General features: G+C 41.3%; 1 long non-coding RNA gene across 1 annotated transcript; it reads left to right on the top strand.

Annotated features, from left to right (window-relative positions):
* Positions 1-1,959: 1,959 nt before the first annotated feature.
* On the top strand, positions 1,960-21,587 carry LOC122691705. Its single transcript, XR_006340482.1, has 3 exons — positions 1,960-1,997; positions 19,697-19,700; positions 21,475-21,587. It is a non-coding gene; the product is annotated as an uncharacterized LOC122691705 (long non-coding RNA).
* The last annotated feature ends 269 nt before the right edge of the window (positions 21,588-21,856 follow it).

The raw sequence follows: 21,856 nt of genomic DNA on the forward strand, positions 1-21,856 counted from the left end.
GTGTTCCCTGAAAAACTAAAGATGATGCAAAGAAAGAAAAAAGGATTGGGAATAAAGAAGAAGTCAAAGAGAATGGGCAACATGGTTCCTTCCTACCCCAGTTTGAGGAAATGGCATGATCATCCATTCATTTGCTTCAACTGAGTACCTTAGAGCCATCTTTGATTCTTTCCTTTCATTAGTCCTCTGCATCTAATCAGCCAGCAAATTCCAAGTCCCAACTTAGCTCTAAAATATCAGGTTGAACCATATGACGCTGCCAATAATATAGCTTCTTTGACCTACAAAAAGGCAATTGCCTATGACTCAACGTAACTAAATCTTAAATCAGTACTTTTTTCTATCACCACTGCCATCACCCTGGTCCAAGACACCATAATCATTTCCCTGGACTATGCCCTAGTCTCCAATTGTCTTCCTTTTTTACTCTAGTTTTCTTCTCGTCCTTTATTCTTTAGCTTAGATATCAAAGTGGACCATGTCAATCTCCTGCTTAATATACTGGGTTGGTCAAAAGTTCCTTTGCTCTTTAAGTAAGAATAAAAGACACATTTTTCATTTTCATCAAGAACTTTATCGAACAACTTATTCACGGTTTTATTCCACTACCTTTTGCCTTTTTTAAGGCAACTTCATAATTCTACCTTCCCAAAACTTTTTATCTTTTTGAGCAAAGAACTGTTCCAAGTGCCTTTTATAGTCTTCCACAGGGAATGGAAATTTTTCCTATTAAGGAGAATTTGGTAAAGACTGAAATAAATGGTAATTCAAAGGTGTAATGTCTGGTGAATATGGCAGATAAATTAGAACTTCCCAGCCAAGCTGTAACAGTTTTTGCCTGTTCATCAAAGAAACATGAGGTCTTATATAATCCTGATGGAAGATTATACATTTTCTGTTGACTAATTCTGGATACTTTTCTTCGAGCACTGATTTCAGTTGGTCTAATTGGGGGTAGCACGTTTTGGAGTTAATCGTTTGATTTTCTGGAAGGAGCTCATAATAGAGGATTATGAGCTTCCAATCCCACTGTATACACAGATCACCTTCTTTGGATGAAGACTGGCCTTTGGTGTGGCTGGTTGTGGTTCATTTCGCTTGCCCTACAATCACTTCCATTCCATATTACTGTGCAATATCCATTTTTCATCACTCGTCACAATTTGTCTTAAAAATGGGACATTTTCATTACATTTCAGTGAGAATTGCATGCAGATATATGATAAGGAAAGATTTTCTTTTGTTTAACTTATGAGGAACCCAACCATCAAAGCAATTAAGATAACCAAGATGGTGCAAATATTTTTTAGCGCTGGATTTGGATATTTTGAGTATGCTGGCTGTCTCCTGTGTGGTATAATATTTATTGTTCTCAACTAATGTCTCAATTTGGTTGCTATCAACTTTAGCTGATCTGCCTGACTACGGAGCATCGTCCAGCAAGAAATCTCCAACATGAAACTTCTCAAACCACATTTGAGATGTTCAATCAGTCCACAGCACCTTCTCCATACCCTGCACAACTCATTTTTATGATTTTAAGTTGCATTTTTAGCTTTCTTAGAATAATAAAGCATAATATGCTGAAAATACTGCTTTTTTCTCCTTCCATCTTCAGTATTCAAATGGCTACACAAAAATTCACCAATTTGGATAATTTTTTAAAAAATGCACTCTGATATTGCTGCTTTCACAGTATTTAATACAATTTAACAAAATTGTTTCAAATGAAGTTCAAAACAATGAAGCGCTACTAGAACCAACTTATGGGGGAAAAAAACCAAAAAACAATGTTTTGGCCAACCCAGTTCTTCAGTGATAAATTTGACAAAGACTTGGTGGCTCGGACAGTAAAGAATCTGCCTGCAAGGCAGGAGGCCTGGGTTTGATCCCTGGGTTGGGAAGATCCCCTGGAGAATGGAATGAATACCCACTTCCAATACACTTGCCTGGAGAATTCCATGGACAGAGGTGCCTGGCAGGCTACAGTCCATGTGGTCCCAGAGAGTCAAACACAACTGAGTGACTAACACTGGTCAATTGTCTACTGTACACTTAAAACTACAAAGTGATCTTTAAAGAAATGTAAAAGTTCTATGTAAACAGAGAGGTGCACCATGTTCCTGGGTCAGAAGTCTCAATAGTCATCTTTTCTAATTGGATCAATAGATCTAGATTTAAAGCAACTCCAGTCAAAATCCAGTAGGTTTTTGTCTTATAAAATTGGCAAGCTGATTTTAAAATTCATGTGGGAATGCAAAGGACCTAGAATAGCCAAAATAACTTTGCAAAAGCAGTTCTAAGAGGGAAGTCCCTAACAGTACAGGCCTACCTCCAGAAAGAAGAAAGATTTCAAATTAAAAAAATCTAACTTCACACCTAAAAGTGTGAAAAAGAACAAAGTTAGTTGAAGGAAAAAATAATAAATACCAAAATGGAAATAAAGGAAACAGAAACTAAAGAACAACAGAAAAGATCAATGAAACTAAGAGCTGATTCTTTGAAAAGATAAACGAATTTGATGTCTTTAGACAGACTCATCAGGGAAAAAAAGAGGCTTATGTGGTGGCTTAGATGATAAAGAATCTGCCTGCAATGCAGGCGACGCAGGTTTGATCCCTGGGTTGGGAAGATCCTCTGGAGAGGGAAAGGTAACCCTCTTCAATATTCTTGCCTGGAGAATTCCATGGACAGAGGAGCCTGGTGGGCTGTAGTCCATGGGGTTGCCAAGAGTTGGATAAGATTGAGCAAATGACATACACATCAGGAAAAAAGAGAGAAGATCCAAAAAAATAAAGTCAGAAATGAAAATGGAGAAGTTACAACCAATACCACAACAATACAAAGATCATAAGAGACTACTATGAACAGCTATATACCAACAAATAGGACAGTGTAGAAGGAAAGGATAAATTTCTAGAAACCCACAGTCTTCTAAGACTGAACCATGAAGGAACAGAAAATCTCAATAGACTGATTCCAGTTCCAGTTCTTGTCCAACTCTTTGCAACCCCATGAACCACAGCACGTCAGGCCTCCCTGTCCATCACCAACTCCCGGAGTCCACCCAAACCCATGTCCATTGAGTCGGTGATGCCATCCAACCATCTCATCCTCTGTCATCCCCTTCTCCTCCTGCCCTCAATCTTTCCCAGCATCAGGGTCTTTTCAAACAAGTCAGCTATTTGCATTAGGTGACCAAAGTATTGAAGTTTCAGCCTCAGCATCAGTCCTACCAATGAACACCCGGGAGTGATTTCCTTTAGGATGGACTGGTTGGATCTCCTTGCAGTCCAAGGGACTCTCAAGAGTCTTTTCCACCACCAGAGTATCAATTCTTCTGCACTCAGCTTTCTTTATAGTCCAACTCTCACATCCATACATGACTACTGGAAAAGCCATAGCCTTGACTAGACAGACCTTTGTTGACAAAGTAATGTCTCTGCTTTTTAATATGCTGTCCAGGTTGGTCACAACTTTCCTTCCAAGGAACAAGTGTCTTTTAATTTCATGGCTGCAATCACCATCTGCAGTGATTTTGGAGCCCAAAAATAAAGTCAGTCACTGTTGCCACTGTTTCCCCATCTATTACTAATGATGAAATTGAATCAAAAATTAAAAAACTTGCAAAAAAATAAATGTCCAGGACCAGATGGTGCCACAGGTGAATTCTATCAAATATTTACAGGAGAGTTTGCACATCCTTCTCAAATTATTCTCAAGAAACAGAAGAGAAAGAAATGCTTTAAAGCTCATTTTACAAGGCCAGCATTGCCCTGATACTAAAAGTTGACAAAGATACCACACAAAAGGGAAATTACAAGCCAAGATCCATGATGAAAATAGATGCAAAAATCCTTGAGAAAATATTTACAAACCAAAATCATCAATATATTAAAACAATCATACACACAATCAAGTGGGATTTATTCCAGGTATGAAAGGATGGTTTAACATCCATAAATTGATTAAAGTGATACACCACTTTAACAAAATGAAAGACAACAATCATATGATAATCTCAGTGGATTCAGAAAAACATTTGATGGTATTCAATATCCATGTGTAAAAAACCTCAACAAAATGGATATAGAGATATATATACTTCAACATAATAAAAGTCAGATATTACAAACTCACATTTAATTTTATACTCAGTGGTGAAAAGCTAAAAGCTTTTTGCCTAACAGCAAGAGCAAGGCAAGAATGCCCACTATCTTTACTTTTTTTCAGATTAGCATTGGAAATTCTAGCAAGAAAAAGAAAAGACATTCAAATTAGAAAGGAAGAAGTAAAATTATATATGTTTACAGATACTCTGATTTTTATGTAGAAAACCAGAAAGACTCACCAAACCAAAATTTGTTAGAATTTTATAAATAAATTCAACAAAGTTGTAAGATACAGTGTCAACACACAGAAATCATTTGCATTTCTATACACTAACAATGAAAAATTTGAAAATTTTGATTTACAATATCATTAAATAGAATAAAATACTTAAGTGAACTTAGCCAAGGAGATATAAAAGTTATACACTAAAAACTCTAAAACATAGCTGAAAGAAATTAAAGAGGGCATAAGTACATTAAAATCCACATGTTCGTGGATCGGGGGCCTTAATATTGTTAAGATGTCAATATTTCCCAAACCAATCTATTGATTTCATGCAATTACTATCAAAACTCAGCTGTTTAGATAAAGAGAAAGCACCATTCTAAAATTCATATGGAATCTCAAGAGATTCTTAATATCCAAAATACCCTGAAAAAGAACAAAGTTGAAAGTATCGCACTTTCTGATTTCAAAACTTATTGCAAAGCTACAGAAATCAAAACTATGGTACCGGCATAAGGACAAATACACAGAACAATGGAATAGAAGAGAGATGTAAGGTTAGATGATGATGTCAAAACCATTTAATGGGATAAAGATGATCTTTCAACAAGTGGTAATGGGAAAACTGGGTATCAACCTGCAAAAGAATGAAGTTGTACTTTTTTCTTTTTATACCATATACAAAACTTAATTCAAAATGGATTGAAGACCTCAATGTAAGAGCTAAAAGTATAAAACCCTTAGAACAAAAAGTAGGGGGAATGTTTAAGGACATCGGATTTGGCAATGATTTCTTGGATTTGGTACCAAAAGCATAGGTGATAAAAGAAAAGTTAGATAAATCTGTCTTCATCAAAAATTAAACTTTGGTGCACCAAAGGACACTATCAATAGAGTGAAAAGTCAAACCATAGAATCAGAGAAAATATAGTGAAATAATATCTCTAATAAAGGATTAATATCCAGAATACATAAAGAACTCCTAAAAGTCAATGACTAAAAAAATGAAAGCTCAGTCAAAAAATAAACAAAAGACTTGAATAGACATCTCTTCAAAGAAGACAGACAAATGGCCAACAAGCACATGAAAAGAGTCTCATCATCATTACTTATCAGAGAAATGTGAATCAAAACTACAATGAGATTCCACTCTATGCGCATTAGGTGGCTATTTAAAAAAAAAATAAAAGCAGAAAATACCAAGTGTGAGCATGGACATAGAGAAATTAGAACACTTATGCATTGCCAGTGGGAATATAAAATGGTCCAGTCACTGTAGAAAAAATTAGGGCAGTTCCTCAAAAAATTAAACATAGAATTACCATATGATCATAAGATCCAGCAATTTCACTTCTGGTATTAGCCCAAAAGAATTGAAAGCTGAGTCTCAAAGAGATATCTGTATACCCATGTTCATAGCAACATGATTCACAATAATCCAAAGGGGAAGCAAATATCCATTGACAGTGAATGGATAAACAAAATATGGGTATACACATTCAAAGGTCCCATCACTTCATGGCAAATAGATGGGAAAACAGTGGAAACAGTGGCTGACTATTTTTCTGGGCTCCAAAATCACTGCAGATGGTGAGTGCAGCCATGAAATTAAAAGATGCTTACTCCTTGGAAGAAAAGTTATGACCAACTTCGATAGCATGTTAAAAAGCAGAGACATTACTTTGCCCACAAAAGTCTGTCTAGTCAAGGCTGTGGTTTTTCCAGTGGTCATGTATGGATGTGAGAGTTGGACTATAAAGAAAGTTGAGCACAGAAGAACTGATGCTTTTGAACTGTGGTGTTGGAGAAGACTCTTGAGAGTCCCTTGGACTGCAAGGAGATCCAACCAGTCCATCCTAAAGGAAATCAACCCTGAATATTCATTGGAAGGACTGATGCTGAACCTGAAACTCCAACACTTTGGCCACCTGATGCGAAGAGCTGACCCATTGGAAAAGACCCTGATGCTGGGAAAGATTGAGGGCAGGAGGAGAAGGGGACGACAGAGGATGAGATGGTTGGATGGCATCACCAACTCTATGGACATGAGTTTGAGTAAACTCTGGGAGTTGGTGATGGACAGGGAGGTCTGGCATGCTGCAGTTCATGGGGTCACAAAGAGTTGGACACTACTGAGCGACTGAACTGACTGACATTCAAAGGAATGAAATTCTGATATGTGTTATGGCATGGATGAACCTTGAAGATATGCTGAGCCATGAAAAGACAAGTATCATATGATGACATTTGTCATAGGTACTTAGAATAGCCAAATTCATAGAGACAGAAATTAGGATGGTGGCTAAAATGTTCAATTTTATGTTATTTATGTTTTACTGCAATTAAAAAAATGCTATCTTATGAAGAAAAAAAATGCTTCAATGGCTTTCCTTCCCACCTAGAATAAAATCTAATTTCCTTTCATGGCCAGTGAGGTCTTCCAGGACTTGGTCCCTGCTGACCTTTCTGACTTCACCTGTTACTGCTCTCCCCTTCACTTACTTCAGTCACATTGGTTTTTTTCTTTTCCCTTAACACACAAAAAGTTATCCTGCCACTGGTTCTTTGCATTTACTGTTTCCCCCTGCCTGGAATATTCTCCCTCCAGTTGGCTCAATGGAGAGCTTGCACTTTCCCTACAGATGCTAGTTCAAATGCCATATTATTTTAATAAAACACATCCTTGATCATCTATTAAAATCATACACCTCAAATTATTTAATATGCTTTCTCCATAAGTTATACTTCATTGCAGAACCAGAACCCTACTTCTTTCCTTTAAAGTATTTTTCACAATCAAAAATTATCCTTTTAATTTTTTGTTGATGTTTATTCATTTTACACATTTATTAGTGATTACTAGGTGCCACAAGCTTCCTGGGTGGGTAAAGAATCCACGTGCAGTGTAGGAGACACAGGCCAATGCAAACTTGATCCCTGGGTAGGGAAGATTCTCTGAAGGAGGGCATGGCAACCCATTCCAGTATTCTTGCCTGGAAAATCCCATGGACAGAGGAGCCTGGTGGGCTACCGTCCATGGAGTTGCAAAGATTCGGACATGACTGAAGTGACTGAGTCTGCATGCACACACTAGGTGCCACATCCCGTTCCATCTACATTCAGGGTTATATCAATGACATCAATAAAATAGCACTTATATTCCAGTGACAAGATACAGGCACACAGCATAAATTAGTAACATATATATTATATTAAACTATGTTAAGTGTCAATGATAAAAATAAAACAGGGTCAGGACAGAGCCTGTTGGGGATGGGATTTGTAATTTGCTTGCTTATTGCTTGAATATTAGCTTCTGAGGGCAGGATACTTCTCTGTCTTGATGACTTCAATTTTCCCACTGCCAAGAGTAACCTTGGAAACATGTCATGAATAAATGCTGTGTAGACCAATAATGGTCCGATTTGACTACTGCTGCAGCAGTATAGGATGGGGATATTGTTTACAGAGTGATCTCAACTTGCCCACTCATCCAGGAAGCTTGTGTCCACTGAGATCCAAGAGATCTTCTTTTTTTATTGTGGTAAAATACACACAAAACTTAGCCGCTACTGGTAGGTGCTTATGAATGCACTTCATCACTGACGTGTGGAGACCATTTCCTCCTCTTCGTCCTTATTAGGGATGGCTCTTTCCTCATCTCCTTCTGTTTCCAGCTCTTGCGCTGTTTCTTTTTCTTGTGTTTGCTTTCTTGTGTTTCTTTCTTGTGTTTCTTTCTTGTGTTTGCTTCTTTTCAGGGATTCAGGTGAGGAAGTATAACCATGGCTGCCCTATTCTGGAACCAAAGAGAATCAGACCAGCAGACGCCTCGGGGATATTATTTCAGAACTGGGAAAGCACGGACTCCAAGGCAGGGGCCGTTTCTCGCAGCCAGGAGTGTTGGGTACAGAACCAGCCCAGGGCGACTTCCCCACATCATGTTTACTCTGTTGTGCCGTGCAAATTGGAGAGTTTGTTTCCAGGAACATCTGGGAGGACCAGCTGGACACGTGTTTCCCTTCTCATTAATTTAGGTTCCTAATTAATCGTGCAAAACTCAAACTGAATAAGCAGGAACTGGGACTGAAAATAATCATTAAGAGCCTCCCCAACCCCCAATGCACACATTCTAATGAAAACTTGGCCCAGGTGATTGGGCCCCCCTTGACTCCGTACCATGCTCTGACCAAGGAGATTATCAGACTGAAATGCTTGGGGAAGCAGATAGATCTCTACCCTCTGCTGGGCAGCACAGAACTTAGTGGACAAGGGGGACCTGGGACCAATTTCCTAATAATTCTTAAGAAATCAATGTTTTCTGAGTCCTGCAATGCTGTGGGCATTCGAGTCAAATTGCCTGAGTTCAAACCCTCCCAACAGTGGTAACTGCTGTTCACTTCTCTGGGCCTCAGTTTTCTCATCTATAAAATAGGAATAATAATATCCACCTGGCAAGGTTATTGTGAGGATTAAATGAGATGATTTAATCCAGGTGCTTGGCTCTGGACTTAGTACATTGTAAATATGGTGAGCAGCAGACAAGATTGTCAATGCTGCTACTGATCATGAGTTTTATTAATAATTTCCTCTGATTATTATTATTATTGGTTACATAAAAAAGAAAATAGAGGAAATGCCAGGGAGGCCAACTCATGGGAATAAAAACTCATATCTCACCTTTCTTTGTCATTTGTCTGGGTCCCTACGAGCCCAGCTGAGGGCATAATTTTGGTCATCAGTCTCAAGGCACATCTTTCTTTGTTGAATCTGAGAGCATCCTTGGTTAATGTCCCTCTTAAGCTTCAGTGTATCAGAAAAAAGAAGTTCTGAGTGCATTTCAGTCAAGGTGGATCAGGGCATGTGGTGGGGTTGGGAGCTCCATCACGCGCAATGAGCAGAGTCTGGAAAATGGTGGTTGTGCCTCTTGATCCTATGCTGAGGACAAGGCTTCCAACTTTGAGAAAAAATGGAGTTTAAAAGATTTATTGAAAGTGCTCCAAAGGCCTCTTGAACATCAAACAGCTATGCAGAAGGGGCTCCCACTGCAAGTCCCTCTGAAAGTACCCACAGGTTGTTCTTCACTTCTGGATAGAGGTTTCAGAGGAAAATTAGTTCTAATAAAAAATTAATTATTGATACTGTTCCCCCTGCCCTTTATGCCTCTTTGAGAGAGGCCTTTGAAAAGTAGTTTAGAGATGCATTTGGAGTAAAATGTGGGCAATGGTCCACTAAAAGGCAAATCTGATCACATCATCCTGTCTGTGAAAAACTGTCCTTCAGCAAAGACGTAGGCTTCCTGCCTGCCTGACTTGGAGACGTGGCCCTGAGATGTGGCCCCTGCCTCCCTCTGCATCTGCACCTCTCATCATGTTCACCCTCCTGTTCCCTCTCCAACTTCTCCGGGCTCCTTCCTACTCCTAGAAATCTGTGTACCCCCTCTTGCCTCTTGAAAAACTCTCTCGACCCCTGCTTAAAGCATCTCCCCTCCTGCTCGCCCACTGGCTAAACTTCTCATCCTTCAGACTTTGTTTCCTGCAGGAAGTTGTCCATGAACCTGAGTTTGGTTGGTTTCTTTCCTTTTATCTTCCCACAGCATCTATTATCTTTTCTAGACTATCAACTTCTATGTTTTATTATTATTAGTTTTTAAAGTTGCTCAGTTGTGTCTAACTGTTTGCAACTCCATGGACTATACAGTCCATGGGATCCTCCAGGCCAGAGTACTGGAGCGAGTAGCCGTTCCCTTCTCCAGGGGATCTTCCCAACCCAGGGGTCGAACCCAGGTCTCCTTCATTGCAGGTAGATTCTTCACCAGCTGAGCCAGTTGCTGTTTAATGGTCTGCCTCTAATAGATACAAGGATGAGAGCAAGGGCCACATAGGGTACCCGTGTGTATGACTTTATGGCTGTGATGTTTGCTGTACCCATCTGTCATCCATGACATGCAGTAAGCATTTGTGGAATGAATGAGTGTCCAGCCTGATATGGCTTTTCCAAGCACTGACTTATTGGAAAAGACCCTGATGCTGGGGAAGATTGAGGGCAGGAGGAGAAGGGGACAACAGAGGATGAGATGGCTGGATGGCATCATCGACCCAGTGAACATGAGTTTGAGCAGACTCGGGGAGATAATGAAGGAAGGGAAGCCTGGCATGCTGCAGTCCATGGGGTGGCAAAGAGTTGGACATGACTGAGCAACTGAACAACAACAAAGCATTGACTCTAAATCAGATAACGGAGTCCCTGTTCAGGGTGACCCAGTACATGTTCTTCATCTGGGGATGCAAGACCAACCCACACACCTGGTTCTGCCTCTCCGTCCCAAGACCCTTCTCCACTGCTTCTGCCACATGTCTTTTCTTTGCCCTCTAGTTTTGTTGATCAGTTGTATTCCTAGCAGTGTCCATGGATCCTCTCCATCCTGCCCTGTAAACCTCGAGTTACCTCAAGGAACACTGCACCTGGCTTGCCTCAGGGACCTCCTACCAGGCTTCTCTACAGGCAGCAGGGCAGAACCTTGGAGACCATGTTTCCCCTGAGCCCCACTCATGGTGAAGACTGCTTTCTCTGCTTCTCATTTCTGAGTGATGGGGTTGCCTTTCACACAGTAGATGCTGGCATGCCATCTCTGTCTGCAGGAAAGGCAATAAGTGTATAAGCTTTAGAAATGATGTATTAGGCAACCTATGGAATGGGAGAAAATATTTGTAAGTCGTATGTCTGATAAAGGGTTCATATCCAAAATATGTAAAGAACTTGTACAGCTCAGTAACACAGAGAGACAAAACTAAAGTGTGATTAAAAAATGGGCAGAAACTGAATAGATATTTTTCCTAAAGAGACATATAAATGGCTAACAGATACATTAAAAGGTATTTGACACCACTAATGATCAACTAATAATTAACATCACAAATCAGAACCACAATGAGATATCATTCCATGTCTGTTAGAATGACTATCATCAAAACGACAAGAAATAACAAGTGCTGGAGAGACTGTGAAGAAAACGGAAAACTTGTGGACTGTTGGTGGGAATGTAAATTGGTGCAGTCATGGTGGAAAACAGTAAGGAAGTCTCTTAAAAAATTAAAAAGAGAATTACCATATGATCCAACAATTTCACTTTTGGGGCATGTATCAGAAGGAAGTGAAATCATTATCTCAGAAAGATATGTGTATCTCCAAGTTAATTGCAGCATTATTTACAATAGCCAAAATATGGAAAAACAACCTAAGTAAGTGCTCATTGACAGATGAATGGATAAATAATATGTATGCAAAAGACACACATATGTATGTATATATGTATATATATATACACTGAAGTGACCTAGAACGTATATTGGCATGTGCATAATGGCATATTGTTTAGTCATAAAAAGAAGGAAATTTTCCCATTTGTGGCAACACTGGTGGGTCTTGAAGGTATTATGCTAAGTGATATGTCAGATAGAGAAAGACAAATATTGCATTTCACATATATGTGTACATGTGTGCTCAGCTGTGTCTGACTCTTAGCAACACTATGAACAGTAGCCTGCCAGGCTCCTCTGCCCATGGGATTTTCCAGGCAAGAATACTGGAGTGGGTTGCCATTTCCTTCTCTGGGGGATCTTCTCAACCCTGGGTTCAATCCCATGTTTCCTGTGTCTCCTGCATTGAAGGCAGATTCTTTATAGCTGAGCCACTGGGGAAGCCCTTCACATATATATGGAATTTTAAAACACCAAACTCATAGATAAAGAAAGCAGATTGGCGGTTACCAGAGGTGAGATGGGTGAAATGAGTGAAAGTAATCCAAAGATACAAACTTCCAGTTACAAGATAAATAAGTTCTGGGTATGTAATGTTCAGCCTGGTAACTAAAGTCAATAGTACTGTATTGTATATTTGAAAGCTGCTGAGATAGACATTCTCATCACACATACACAGAGTTTGTAACTATGTAAGATGATAAATATTAACTAAACTGATTGTGGTAATCATTTTGCAGTATATATGTATATCAACTCATCATGTTTTACACTAAAATTGATACAACATTATGTCAATTATATCTGAATAAAACTGAGGTGGGGGGAAGAAATGATGTATCAGAACATGAAGGATGCTTATGTCTATGTAGTAGGACAGAAAGTTCCAAGATAAATCTATAAGGGATTTTCTGTGATAAACCAGCAGATAAATCATGGTAGCGTTATAAGTTTTTATGCTTCTCATGGTAATGACAGAAACTCCAACTCTAAGGGAGGTAAACTATAAAGGGAGTTTGTCCGCTCAGTGTAATTGGAAAATGTCGATATAGGTTTCAGGTAAAGTGTGATCCTGTGGTTCAGTGAAGCCACTAAAGACCCAGTTTCTTCCTAATGGTTGCAAGGTAGCTTTCAGTGGCGCTTGGGGCTTCCGATTTCACCATTCACACCTAAGAGGGATTCTCCCGGCATCTCTGGAAAATGCTCTCTTCTAAGATTGCCTTAAGAGGCTTGAGGCATGTGTCCAACCCTAAGCCAGCCCCTGAGAGGACTGCTTTACTTCTGGAAGCTCGAATGGATTTCCAAGAGGCAATCACCAAGGGGAAACTTAGGGACATTAGTGTGCAACAGCAGTCCGGTCATAGGAATCAGATGTTGATCTGGGCAGCTTTCCTTGGTGTGATGAAGGAAGAAAAGCGCTTAGCTACATAGCACTGGGGGCAAAAAGGACACACCGGAAGACACACCAGAAGTCACACTGGAAGTTGACTTCCGCGAGTGACGTTTTGTTCCTGGGAGGGGTTGGTTTGGTTGATGGTTTGCCCTCGCTCTCTGCCAGCCCTTGGGCAGGTACATGTTTGGGCCGAAAGTAGATGCTTGCACGTGACTCTGGAACGCACCAGGTTGGAACAGAGTAGGACTCTGGAGCCAAGAGCTGGCGCCTTAGTCAGTCACTCCTCCGGCGGGTTCCCTATTGTCCCCGTGACAGGTGTGGCAGCACGACCATCTCTTCCATTACATTTCCTTATAATCTGGACGTTAATCGGAGCTCAACAAGTGTAATGCGAACCCACACAATGGACCTATAACAAACCTCAGACCTCCTTGTCGTCACAGGTTACAGGGCATAATCCCATGTAAGCGCTTGTTTACTTATGTGCAATACACAGGTTTTCCTTGATTCAATGGACTGTGTTACAACAACCTAGCAATTTGCATGTTCTTCCTGATTATCTGGTAATTAAACCCAGTAAGTACAAACATACTGTAATTATCGTGTAACCGACCATCTGGATGGAGAGATGGAAATAACTATGTATTTACGCTATAGCTGTATGATAATTATGACGTAATGGAATGATCAGCCATGAACAAGGGGAAAGATTTGCAAGAGGTAGGATCATGTTTTCACGTGGATCAAGCAGTAATTCTAGCATTAATTTTCTAGAAACAGCCAGAGATACAAGGCAACTTGGCTGATGAATCCCATTTGGATGGAGACACCGAAGACATAAAGGCCAACCAATAAGGAACAGATACCCAAGCAGGAAGTAAATGTGCCCACTCATTTATTTGGATCTTATTTGCACTTCATTGGATAACACTAAGGATTTGTTTGTTTGAATTGCTCTTCATTTGCATTGGAATCATCAGTGCCTGTCAGTAAATGGTAATGTGTTTGAATATGGTTACTATGTTTTACAGATCTTACATTCATTGAGGAAGTCAGGTGTTCAGCCACAGAAAGTTTGAATATAATAGCATTTGTGCTATTGTAAACTTGCAAAAATGCACCGACCTTTTTGGATAGAACCACGGATAGTATTCTTACCAGAGAATGAGCTCTACATGAAGCCTTACTATACTTTGGCTGTGATGCAGGCATATGGGGCAGGGAGCAGGGGAAAGAGAAAATAGTGTATGGAGTATGAAAGTGAAAGTGTTAGTGGCTCAGTTGTGTCTGACTCTTTGCCACCCCATGGACTGTAGCCCACCAGGCTCCTCTGTCCATGGGATTCTCCAGGCAAGAGTACTGGAGTGGGTAGCCATTCCCTTCTCCAGGGGATCTTCCCAACCCAGGGATCAAACCCTGGTCTTCTGCATTGCAGGCAGATTCTTTACTATTTGAGTCACATGTATATATAGGTATGTGTATATATGTATGTGGGATTCCTAGGAGGCACAGTGGTAAGAGTCTGCCTGCCAGTGCAGGAGACACAAGAGACTTGAGTGAGATCCCTGGGTCGGGGAGATCCCCTGGAGAAGGAAATGACAACTCATTCCAGTATTCTTACTTGAGAAATTTCATGGACAGAGGAGCCTGGTGCGTCCATGGGGTGGCAAAGAGTCAGACACCACTGAGCACATACACATACACACATGTATGTATGTAGTAGTATTAGGAACATATGGCCACTAGCAGCAAAGTAAACTATACCTGCAATAACGCAGTGGGATTGTATCATGGGAGCTCTTAGGTTATGAAACTATCATGTTTCTGTGGAGTTCAGGATGCTGTCAAGGTGTAGTGATCATTTCACAAAGCACAAAGGAGGAAAACAATATCATCAAATAAATAACAGGCAGCATTTTAGCATTGGGATTTTGAAATTAAATAGGTTGGAAGAATTTTTGTATACATATTTACATATGATTTTAATCCTGTATTCCTTTTGAGTAAACATAAAGAAGAATCGGTGGCTCGGTGGTAAAGAGTCTGCTGGCCAAAGTGCGAGACTCAGGTTCGATTCCTCTGTCAACAGATCCCCTGAAGAAGGAAATGGCTACCCACTCCAGTATTCTTGCCTGGGAAATCCCATGGACAGAGGAGCCCGGTGGGCTACAGTTAATAGGGTTGCAAAAGAGTCAACACGATTTAGCAACTAAAACAACAACAAAAGGAGAATCCATGGATAAGGCACTCCTAAAGCGTCTTCAACATATAAAAGTCTGACATTTTTATTGCTCTTTGAGACTTCAGCCTCTGTGTTCTTCATACAACATTGTTCTCTGCCATCAGGCACATTGGTGACTCAGCATTTTCTTAAAGGGTGGATGCTATTGTCTTTTAGATTTTTTTTCCGGGCAGTACATCCATTCTGCAAATTATACAGCATTATTGATGGCTTAAATGTTGGTGATGGTTTGAAATTTTATTCACTATTCTCACTGAATAAGATTTTGAAAGGTTTATTCTCTGCAAATATTTGTGTGTATACTATGTGAAGACGAGAAATCTAGTAAAACAAATGATCTTTTAAAAAAAATCACAGTGACTTAAACTAAGATTCCTTCACTATGAGTCAGGCAACAAAATCTTGATTGAAATGGATTATTATAAGTAAATTAAACATTATGAATTATGTAGGATTTTCATTTTTAATATTATGAATTAACTCATTATTTTACTAGTATAATTCTTTCAAATCTTGTTCATATCTTATTGTTGGTCGCAATAAGTCTATTTCTGTTAAGTTTTTGTAGAGACAAGGAAATTTATCAAGACCAACTAAACTTCTATCTCCCTGATGAGTAAGATTTGGCGTCTTTTCTTCTTGCCTACTTCAACTGGTCAAGAGTATCCCAGGGGCTTCCCAGAATTGACTCGGATAAATGAAAGTAAAAGGTGAAGATTACTACTAAATGTACCTATTTAAATAGGATTTTTTTTGGTTAAAAGTTAAAAATTAACTAAAGAAAGATTAAACAAAAAAGAATCATGTGTTAAGTGTTTAGGGTGTTGTTGGTTTGTGTTGTTTTTTCTTAATTCTTGTCTAAGTAACTGTCTAACATCTAATTCTTGTCCACTGAAAATACCCAGTTGTCCTTTGGGGAATTCTTTCTCCCATATCAATCAGTCACATGGTTTTGGAGGAATAGACGCCACCTTCTGCCCCAAGGGAGAGTCCTGATTGGTTCAATCCAAACAGTATATCTTATCTCCTTGTCCATTGGTTCAGAAATGGGCATGTGGCCTAATCTGGGCCAATGAGTGTGACTCCTAGGACATGTACAGGGCAAAGGATTCTCTCTTCCTTTGGATAGCATTGTTTATGGTGTGAGGTCTGGAACTACTGCAGCCATTTTGTACCACCACAGAAAGCCTAGAGCTGGAAGGGGCCCTACAGTTTCTGAGAATGAATTCTAATCACAAAACACAGGAGAGAGAGGCAGAGAGAAGCTGTGTCCTTGGTCAGCAACCAAACCAGTCAAGAATCACTCCTGGACTTTTAGCTACATGAGTGACACTTGGTAATACTTTTATCATATTAGGTCACTTTATATAACTTTTCTTTTACTTAAAGCAAAAAAAAGAAAAAAAAACAAACAAAAAAAACCTTTTACTTTCTATAGAGCTCTGTCATGGAATTGAAGCCCAGGAATGGAGTAGGGGCCCAAGAAGTGACTGGCAATAGGAACTCTGATCTGCATCTCTGATGCTTCCTGCATGCAGGCTACATCACTCTCCTTTCTCACAGGAGCACCCCACCAGTACCCTCTGGTCAACACATTTAGTTGCTGTCTCTTATTAGCAGTTCAGCATTCCCAGGAGGCAGATGTTAATTGAACCAGCTTAGGTCAGAGGTTGACCTTTGATCCAAAACCTCTGGTTAGAATGTCAGGGTCAGAAAGCATGAAGATGACATACAGTCAACCCTGAGGGTGGGAAGGCAGTTCTGAGAGGAAGAGGCGGGGGGCGGGGGTGGTGGTTGGAAGACACTCAGGCATCCCAGGAAGTGTCCACTCTAAGTGGCCTCTGGGAAGTCTCCTCAAATCTAGGAGTTACTGTTTCCTCCGGTAAAATGGAGCTACTAAACCAAAAGACTTAAAAAATATTTTATTATTGTATTTGATTTAGAGATTATAATATGGGGTTAGCCAAAAAATGTCTTTTGGGTTTTCTCATATTATCTTACTGAAAAACCCAAATGAACTTTTGGCCAACTCAATACTAAGTGAAGTAAGCCAGACAGAAAAACACAAATATCCTATGATATCACTTATATGTAGAATCTAAAAAAATGATACCAATGAACTTACATACAAAATTGAAAGAGACCCATGGACAGAGAAGACAAATTTATGGTTACCAAAGGGGAAAGGGAGGTAGGGATTAGGAAGGAGGAATTAGGAGTTTGAGATTACCATATACCAAAGGGCTTTCTTTTCTTTTCTTTACCTTGCCATTCATTTTTAAAAATGTATTTATTTTTAATTGAAGGACGATTGCTTTACAATATTGTATTGGTTTCTGCCATACATTGACATGAATCAGCCATAGTTATACATATGTCCCCTCCCTCTTCAACCTCCCTCCCACTTCCCACTCCATCCCACCCCACTAGGTTGTCACGAGCAACAGTGTGAGCTCCCTGAGGCATGCAGCAAATTGCCATCATCTATTTTACATACGGTAGTGTATATGTTTCCATGCTGAGCCTTGAGGTGGGGCTGTGAATATTGGAGACAGGGCCCATTTCAAGGGGGAGGATGCAGAGAAGTCAGCTCTGGGCCTGGGGAAGTCTGCAGACATGACAGCATAAGCTTCACAGACATAAAGCAAACATTTAATAAGGTGTGTTATCACAGGTATCTTCCCGGGTGGCACAATGGTAAGGAACATGCCTACCAATGCAGGAGACATAAGAGGTGTGTGTTTGATCCCTGGGTCGGGAAGATCCCCTGGAGGAGGAAATGCCAACCCATTCCAGTATTCTTGCCTGGAGACTCCCATGGACAGAGGAGCCTGTGGGCTACAGTCCATGGGGCTGCAAAAGAGCTGGACATGACTGAAGCCACTTCACACACATGCACACATGTTTTCACAATCCTTTTTTTTTTTTTTCCTGAACATCTATAATACTTGGTTATAAAAGTATCATCACAGTAGCTTATCTCTTATAGCCTAGTTTACTTAGAATTTATTCCTCACATAGCGTATTTTGAGGTTGCTCATAATACGAAGCACGTGGTTTTTAATTGAACTTTTAAAAATCATATTAAACTATGAGAACTGGGAGAAGGGAGGAGATAATTTTGCCATGAGTTTTATGCAGCATAGTCACAGTGCTTTAAAATTAAACTTATCCTTGAGCTTCCTGGCAGCCAGATAATAAATGGTAAGAAGATCTATTGTATGAGTTCTCTTTCCTGATAAGAGATTCAGGAAGGAGTATAAGCTGGTGGTTTGTCAGGCTTCAAGTTTTCACTGTTTAACTGTAAAAGCTTTCAAATCAGGAGCATTCACTAGAAAATGCAGCCTTACTTTAAGATGACAAGATATGGCTACTCCATGTTCAAATCTTTCAAATTCAAGAAGCAGGAGGAAGTGAGTAATAGTTGCCCCTTTACATCAGCAGGCAGCCTCCTGTTGGCCACGCTTCCCACCATTCTCCAGAATTCATTCCTTTATCACCTGTTTGGCCCCGGTTGTTGCTGTTTTCAGTCACTCAGTCATGTCGGACTCTTGGCCACCCCATGGACTGCAGCACACCAGGCTTCCTTGTCCTTCACCATCTCCTGGAGCTTGCTCAAACTCCTGTCCATTGAGTAGTGACACCATCCAACCATCTCACCCTCTGTCATCCCCTTCTCCTCCTGCCTTCCAATCTTTTCCAGTATCAGGGTCTTTTCTAATGAGTTGGCTTTTTAAATCAGGTGGCCAAAGTATCGGAGCTTCAGTTTCAGCATCAGTCCTTCTAATGAACAGTCAGGATTGATTTCCTTTAGGATGGACTGATTTCATCTCCTTGCTGTCCAAGGGACTGTCAAGAGGCTTCTCCAACACCACACCTCAAAAGCATCAATTCTTCAGCATTTAGCCTTCTTTCTGGTCCAACTCTCACATCCATACATGACTACTGGAAAAAACATAGCTTTTACTAGATGGACCTTTGTCGGCAAAGTAATGTCTCTGCTTTTTAATACGCTGTCTAGGTTAGTCATAGCTTTTCTTCCAAGGAGCAAGCATCTTTTAATTTCATGGCTGCAGTCACCATCTGCAGTGATTTTGGAGCCCAACAAAATAAAGTCTGTCTTTATTTCACCCCTGTAGGTGCCTGAAATAAGTGGTCTAGGTGAGCATCTTCCATATACACACAGTCTTTGGTCTATTCTACCCATTGAAGCCAGCGTGGTCCTGTTGAGGCAAACATTAAATTATATTGCTCCTCTGCTCACAGCCAATTCAGTTGTCCCCATCGCCCTCCCAGTAAATGCCAATGCCCTTAAAATGACCTTGTCCTGGCCTCTGTCTCCGTTTTCTCACCCCTCCAGCTTAGCTCTTTCTGTGTCTCAAACCCGCACGTACACTCCTGCCTCTGGGCCTTTGCACGTGCTCTGTCCGCTGCCTGGAATGCTGTCCGGCAAGGCTGCCAGCTCAGGGGTGTGCTCCACTGGCATCTTATCAGTGAGCCTCCCCCTTGACCCCCTCACATAAAATAACCCCTCTTCCCAAGCCCCTACCCCCAGATCTGCTTCACTTTTCTCCATAGTGCTAAGTATTGTGTGACCTATTTCTATCTCATATTCATTTTCTGTTCTCACAGACAGACATGTGAATTCTACAGGGGGTGGCAGTGGGGGAGATTTCTTGTTTGTTCACTGTTGTATGCCCACCACCGGAGCAGTGCCTGGCACACAGGAGACCCTGAATATGGTGTGAATGGAGGAGAGTCTGAGAAGGCTCAACATTTATATGTGAGACACACATACATAATCTTCCCCAATAAAGATATCTTTATATAAACATTAGAGATGCAAAGATCCATTGTTTTATCTTTGCCTGTAAAGATACAATACTATAAAGATGGTGATATTTATATCTATAGCGTTTCCAGATTAAAGGCCAAACAATGGCCAGTAGTCATAGAGGCAAGAACAATGGGAAAGCTGTTTACAGTTTCTTTGCCAGGCACACTGCTTCTGGGAGCTCCTTTTTTTCCCCTTAAATAAGTACTATTAACCCTTGTGTGATTGTTTGACTCTTTCTAGAATTAGCCACAGTTGGCCAACTTTTCTGTGTCCGACAGGTTAGATACTGTGAGATACTCAGATTTACAAATGGCCCTTAGAAACGGAGAGACAACTGGGAACCAGACCCAGGCAGGCCGCTCCGCCTTGCAGCTGCGCCTCCTCCTAGGCTGGCCGGCCGGCCTGGACAGCACGGGCTCAGCTTATTCCATCAAGAATCCACATAGGGACTTCCCTGGTGGCTCAGTGGTTAAGAATCCGCCTGCCGATGCAGGAGACACGGGTTTGATCCCTGGTCCGGGAAGATATCACATGCCACAGAGCAACTAAGCCCGTGTGCCATAACTACTGAGCCTGTGGTCTGAAGCCTGGGAATCTTGGCTACTGAGCCAGTATGCCCTGGAGCCTGAGCTCCACAACAAGAGAAGTCACCGAAATGATAAGCCCTCCCACAGCAATGAAGAGTAGCCCCAGCTCGCCACAACTAGAGAAAAGCCCATGCAGCAACAAAGACCCAGCAGAAACAAGAAGAAGAGTCCACATAGACCTACTGTGCATCCATCCAATGAGTCTCCAGGGCCCTGAGCCCATGCCATCCATTCCCCCACCCCATCCCAAGCTGACAGAAGATCTTCTGAGCCCAGAGAAATCTGACCTGAACTCTTATTGAGCCAGACATACATCCTTCCCCTAAACAGGGCTGGCCGTAGCACTTTTCTGGGGCAAAGTCACTGCTGTCAGGATTTGAGCCCACTTCCTGATCTGGAGATCGGGCTTGCCTAGTGGCTCAGAGGGTAAAGAATCTGCCTGCAATTCAGGAGACCTGGGTTCGAATCCTGGGTTGGGAAGACCCCCTAAAGAAGGGCATGGCAACCCACTCCAGTATTCTTGCCTGGAGAATCCCATGGACAGAGGAGCCTGGAGGGCTGCAGTCCACAGGGTTGCAAAGAGTCGGACATGAACTGAGCGACTAAGCACCGCACCGCACCTGATCTGGCGAAGGGTTTTCATGATATACATCCCAACATGGGCTTATTTCAGATGCTTCTGCTTCCAATTGCAGATGAAATAGGTGAGGATTGGTCTGCAGAGCCAAATGGTTTTCCCCGGTGGCTCAGCCGTAAAGAATCCGCCTGCAATGCAGGAGACCCAGGTTTGATCCCTTGGTGTGGAAGATCCCCTGGAGGAGGGCACAGTAACCCACTCAGTACTCTTGCCTGGAGAATCCCATGGACTAAGGAGCCTGGCAGGCTACAGTCTACAGGGTCGCAAGGAGTGGGACCCGACTGAAGCGATTAACACACAGCACGTGGAGCCCACTGGGGACTGCTTTGCTGGCCTTGCTGCTCCTAGCGGCTTGTCTTTCTTTCCCTAAATTCCTCGTCCCTGCTCACCCACTGCCAGAGACCCCCAGGTAGCCCACTCATCTCCCCCCTCCCAGTCCTCAGTCCCTCCAGGTGAAGGAGCAAGAGGGGGTCTTTCTAGTCTGCCCTCCGCTGCGGAGAAATCTGAGGTGTGCTGGAGAGCGGCGTTGGTTATTTCATCCCCGAGCCTCAGAAGAACCTTCTGCT

The sequence above is a fragment of the Cervus elaphus genome, chromosome 4 (assembly GCF_910594005.1).
Source record: "Cervus elaphus chromosome 4, mCerEla1.1, whole genome shotgun sequence".
Classification (NCBI taxonomy): Eukaryota; Metazoa; Chordata; class Mammalia; order Artiodactyla; family Cervidae; genus Cervus; species Cervus elaphus.